The 6222-nt window shown below is 43.8% G+C and overlaps 1 long non-coding RNA gene across 1 annotated transcript in view; it reads right to left on the reverse strand.

Annotated features, from left to right (window-relative positions):
• The window catches only part of LOC135430669 (uncharacterized), a 72405-nt gene that overhangs the window by 37851 nt on the left and 28332 nt on the right, over nt 1-6222 (reverse strand). The gene's annotated exons all lie outside the window — the stretch shown is intronic.

Genomic DNA, 6222 nt, shown 5'->3' on the forward strand with positions numbered 1-6222 from the left:
CACACCCAAACGATTCAGCAAACAGACAGTTGTCGACCCACTTCATACAACACGTAAACAAATTTGCAATACCCTACACATGTTTATGGAATCACAACAAAACTCTCTTGCAAGAAAGACTTTCTCTTCTTTTGCTCTCACTTTAACGATCATCAGATCCTTTAGTTTTAGTTACTTAGGCTGCATTTTCAACTCGCCTGTCCCTTAGTCTATCTCCTCAAGATATTTTCTCAGTTTCAGTCACGAATCGGCTGAATCGGATCGATATATGCATATAACTATCTTTCGTATTATCAGCCTCAAAACTCAGCCTACCCAAAGTTATCTTGCCTTCTGCTCTTATCTGCCCACAGGGTATCTCTTAGTCGATCGCAACCAATTTCTCATGTCCTGTTTAGTATGTAGAGCTGCATGTGTGAGTGTGTTGGTATGTTCTTGTATGTGTTAGTTTGTGAGCTGTCATCCAATAACCGCAGCATTGCGTGACCAGTTTTCATGTATGTGGTTGTACTTTGCTTCTGTGGGCAGTTTGCGGGCGGAGCGAGCGTCGATTTTAGACTATGTGGGCGGTAAGCGGGCTGTATGTATTTGCGGGGGGTGTGTTCGCTTTTCTTATATAAAAATCAAAAATGTTGACACTAATTGAAATATGCCAGAGATTAGCGACGGCCCTAAGTAATAGCAAACAACTGATCACCATCCCACCCCCCCCCCAAATCTCCTTCTCATAATGCAGCCCCTGCCCCTAAACATGGGCCGCCCTTAAAAGAAAATTATGCAAATTTCTCGCTGCGCTTGGACACTTTTCCCCTCAAACGACGCCCTTTGGCTTGATTGAATGGCCACTAAGTGCTTTGGCTTCGATGTGGCTCATAAACAACAACAACAACAACAACAACATTGGCAACTATGCGGAGCCCAAGTGCAACAGAAAGCTTAAAGCTTATGCTGATTTTTATGCCACACCCTGTAAACAGACTGTAGGATATGCTCAAGCTGGGCAACAGACAAAAGCCAGCAACTGTGAGCCCAGAAACGTTCTTAATTTAAAGCTGAACATCATAAAGAATCTTGTCCATCTAAATGTATAAAGATAAGCAGATCAAGATTGAAACGTAAATTAACAAAAACAAATAGACCTTTTTGGAGTCCCAAATCTTTATAGCTAGAGCCAAAAATTGGTCTGTAAATTTTACTTATCAAACACAACATGGATTTATTATAAATTATAAACCCATATTAGTGTTTTTTTCAAGTAAAACAATGCCCGAGTAGTTCTGGGCTGCCTCAGTAGAGCACACAGGGTATCCATTCGTCGCATACGCTCAACTTGAATTCCCTTTGCCTGTTTTGTGTTGTGGCCTCGGTTCCATTGAGTGAGCTTAGGCAGGGGAATGGGAATGGGCATAGATTAAGCACGGACACGGCATACCGAGTCGAATATTTCAATTTGCGTCTTAGCCGGTCAAGAGGACATGAGCCTAAGTAGGCTAAGTCGAGCAGCATAATTTCCAAATGCTGTCAAGAGTTCGTTCGCCTCAGCCTAGATTCGTTAGCGAGAATTTCTCTTGCCAATGCCAGACAGTAGCACTGCCAGCACAGATTTGCTTAAAAAAGAAATTTCAGTTTAATAACCAAAATGACAGCCATAAATCAATGATTATTGCCCATTGTACAGGGCAGGGCAGGGCTGCGGATGGGGGGGTCTTGCTTTTAGCTCAAGTTGTTTGCCGCTTTAAAGTGGCTGCCGAGCTGAAATCCGAGATATTTTTATGGGGCACTTGGTAGATAAAAAGACTGGCCAGACCCAGACCCTAGTCTCTGTCTCAGACGCAGTCGGAGTCGGAGTCGCAGTCGCAGTCTAGGTGGGGGCTGAGGGGTGTCGCTTAGCTGGCGATTCTGTCACTTTGTCGCTTTGTCGCTGTGTGCACAATAAATTCAGCCACATAATATTGAAAATTCCCAGCCAAGGGTCCCAGCTCAGCTCTACAGCGAGTGTTGAGTTATAAAACGTAATTGAGGTTGTATTTCATGCCAAATGGCTGCTCCGTTCGGGGCCCAATCCCAATGGCAGGTGGTTTTCGGTACGTACCCTGCATGATAATCACATTTACGCTCTTCGAAATCCCATAAGCTCTGCCACAAAAACGAAAAACGATGACACGAACAAAAGCTCTGCAGACAGGCAGACATGCAGACAGAGCGTCATTGGATATGTTTTAAATTTCAATATTCCATCAAGATTTATTCTATCAATTTTGGGGCCATAATAACAAAGATAAATTGTGTACTTTAAAAGAGCTTTTACACCTACGCATCTCACAGACGCTGCGTCTCTCAAATCCCGTACAAGATTAAAGGCGCCTGTAGAGCTTTTAAGCTTAAAGCGCACTAATATATATGCACATTTACTCACACACACACACACACACACGCGCACACGTCAGCTGAACAGCTTGTCTCTTAATGCAATTAATATTAAATATTTTATTATGCTAATTTGCATTTATATTTATTATATAAAATATGAAAGCATATTTTGTATTTATATTGAATTTGCTTTTTAACTCAATTGATTAAATATGGGCCTTGCTTTAAGTGTATTATTAATTTGCCATACATTGAAATACTTTACTCCCCTTTCCTGTATACCCTTTTTTATAACATTTGTGGCTGTTGCTGGCTGCACACACATGTGACAGCTTTAGTAGCCATTATCTGCCAGGTTATTCCAACTTAAACAATTCTCCTTTCATACTCTCCCCTCCCCTCCCCTCCCCCTTCCCACCTCACCATCAAAGACCATGCCTAATTTAAATTAATTGCCCATACAAATTAGCTGGGAAAACAAAAATGTTTCGATTTGGGCGCAGCAAAAAAAGTAGCTACAAATGCGTTGACCAACGTATAATGCGCAATTTAGCGCGCTTTTCAATTGTTATCGACTAATAGATACCCTTTACTGTTACCAAAGAGCAATAACGAAGGGATTTACCAGGGAATTTTAAGTAGAAAGTTAACTCAAATAAGTTATTTGTTCGGCATACCCTAGAGATTTGGAGCAGTAGCTATTGGGTGGTTAAGGAAGAAACAAAAGCCCAATTATGAATGGGTATATCAGATATTTGTACGGCACCAATATACCCCTTAAACAGATAATGTAGGCATTGAACAGCCACAGCAACACAGCCGCGTGGCAGGTAAACAAAAGCTCGAATGTCGCTCGTTATTTTTAATCAGTTATCAAAATTTATCGCTTTAAATTTGTCTGCCATTTTAGGGGGCGAGTTCTGGACTGTATATGTATAGTATGTATAGCTATACAGGATAGAAAATTCGTGGCTGGCATTTTGTGTGTTTATTTTAATTTTGTGCGCGTTATTTTGTGTTCAACATTTACGCGAGTTTAATGAAGTTCGCCCCCGCAGTCCGGTCCACTCATATTGCATTTTCTCACTTGTTTATAGTCGAGAATATGTGGAGAGAACATTAAAGTTAATGGGGCACTGAGCACTGAACCGGCGGCTATTCCACGCACAGCACAATATCCGGACGAGCTGGACTGGAACAATGAGAGCTCATAAAACTAAGTTGAAATGCAATTCGATACTTTTTGGCTCGAAATTGAGCCAACAACACAACTATTTGCCAAATGAGCAAACAGCCGCCGGCCGGGTCTGCTGAAATTCCACTCTGGCATCGCATTTCATCAACTTTCCCGCTACGAAGTTGATTTTTCGTATTATTCGCATTTTTCGCATTCTGTTTTGTTTAATCCCGAATTCCATAAATAGATTTCAAGCACTTTAATAACCAAGGAAATTGAAGATTATATTAAATCTGTTTCCATTTGCCACTCGTAAGTTAGAATATACATATATATCCTCTAAGTTCTTGATTCTGGTCGCTAAAATAATTAAAAGCACAACAACCCGACGGCCAATCCCAGCCGGCGGCAATGACAACGTGGTCTGCCTTACAATTAAAGTCGCCATGGCGCCAGGTGCCGAAACACAGGGGCGGGGGCTAATGGAAATTGACGGGGGCAATAACATTTACTTAGCTCGACTCGCCGACGCACGGATTCAATTAGAAATGAAAGCCATTTTATAATTGAAACGAGCCTGTCTGATGTGCCACGCCCCAAGCGAAGACGCCCACATCCGACATCCGAAAGCTAAAGATTAAATGGAATGAACATCAATAAATATTGTGAGCAACAAAAATTAGCAAAAGGGAATTCCATGAAGATAATGATTATGGTTTATGGGGAGTCGGGTGGGAAGCAGGAAAGAAAGATGATTATTCATTAGACTCCACATCATGTAATTGAAAAGTTTTTTGAATTGACAGTTGCCAGGACTCACATTGTCATCCTCAGCATCTTGACGCAGCCCGAACATCATCTTCAAGCCAAAGACAAAGCCCGTCGCTCAATTTGTCACTCGCGCGCAGTGGGCGGGTGGGCGAGGGAGGCGTGGCGTGGCGCCGAGTCGAGGCATGGAGCACTGACTGATGATGCGTGTGACTAAGCAGAACATTTTCAGCATTGGCTCCCCAGTTTCACGATTCCGTCTGCGACAGACAACTCTCTGTCCCTGTCCCTGTCCCGGTCGGGAGATATACCCCGCCTCGCTTCCTTCTGATTATGATTGAGTTGACGTCGTTAATATGTTATCGATGATGACGTCGAACGCTCCTCCACTGGAAGGGAAGGCAGCCTCCCAACTGCCAGCGAGTGTTTGCCACGCGCTCGCGACTTGTTGGACTGAAAGCAAGCTGAGGGGAGGGGAGCTGCTTGCCTCCTGCTGCTGCCTGCTGCCTGCAGGCTGTTTGTCTGCTGCTCCATTTAAATCAGTTACATTCCTCGCAATGTCAACACAAATACACACAAGGGACACACACCCCCACACACACCCCCACACACAGCCGCACACACATGTGCACTTACATTTTGTTATTTGTCTTTTGAATTATTAATGAACTTGCTGAATAGCATCGGCTTCAGCTTCAGCTTCAGCTTTGAGCTGTGGCTGCCTGGCAGGGATCTGAGCTGCAGTCGACGTCCTGATGATCTGGCTCTTAATCAACTGAGTCGTCGCCTGGCGCATCCTTGCGGTGGCCGCTCTCATCGCAGATAAGTTTAATTAAATTCCACACTTCGCATTCCACATTCCACGGCTGCAATGCTGCCACGCCCACAGCTGCCTTGACCGCGCATTGCAAAACTTTAAGCACTTTTCCATAGCCGTGGAAAAAGAGTGAACGAAAAGCCAAAGAAGTGGCAGCGGCAACAAAGTTTTCTGATTTCGATTTTTATTGCGGCCAAAAAACCCAGAAACAATTCCCAATCTGCAGCCATGGAGATTGGAGAAGGTAGCAGGAGCAGGAAGGAGGGAGGAGGAGGGGGCGGGCAGGTGGAATTGGAGGTCGGTTTCTTGGCAACAATTTCATTTGGAGGCACTTGACTGCCGCTCTTCCTCTTTCTATTCCTCTTCCTATTCCCTTCCATTTGCATTTCCATTTCCATATCCATTTCCATGCCAACTCTTGACTTTCCACCTGGCTAACTGTTTTGGCTTTGGTTCTAGTTCTGGTTCTGGTTCTAACTGCACCTGGAATTCCATTCGTGTAGCTGCACGCAAGCAGCAAGAGGGAGGGGCGCCCCTTTCACTACTTCAACCACAAAATCCACACAAACATTTTTGCAAACAAAAAGTTTATCGTATTTTTCTCGGTCGCCCTCCCATTTCATACTGAATAATTCACAACGGAGAAACACACGAAATATTAACACGAATTTATTAAAAGATCAGTCGAAGCATCTCATGTGAGTTTCCATCTAAAGAGGAACTCCTGCTGTTCCCTTTCCCCTTTCCCCTATTCCACTAGAAGTGTTGGATGTGAGATTCTGAGAAGCTGTTAATCTTTTTTCAGCTTTGTAATTACTTTTGCAGGCAGAAAACTTTCTTTGAGCTGCACATTCACAAATTATTTTCGAAACAAACAACAAAGCCACTCAACCACAGCACCACACACTCCTCTCACACACACTCTCGCACCACACACTCCTTTTATACACACTCTCGCGCCACAGAGTGTCACCGTCTCTTCGTCGTCTGTGCGAAAGTCAACTAAATCACTTTCTATTCAACAGGACTCTGCGTGGAACGAACGAACAGGACAACCGACGAGTCGAGCAGACGGCGCAAAAAGGCCACC

The sequence above is a fragment of the Drosophila montana genome, unplaced genomic scaffold (assembly GCF_035044405.1).
Source record: "Drosophila montana isolate Dmon_TW-CO22-7 unplaced genomic scaffold, ASM3504440v1 contig_3031_1, whole genome shotgun sequence".
NCBI classification, from domain to species: Eukaryota; Metazoa; Arthropoda; class Insecta; order Diptera; family Drosophilidae; genus Drosophila; species Drosophila montana.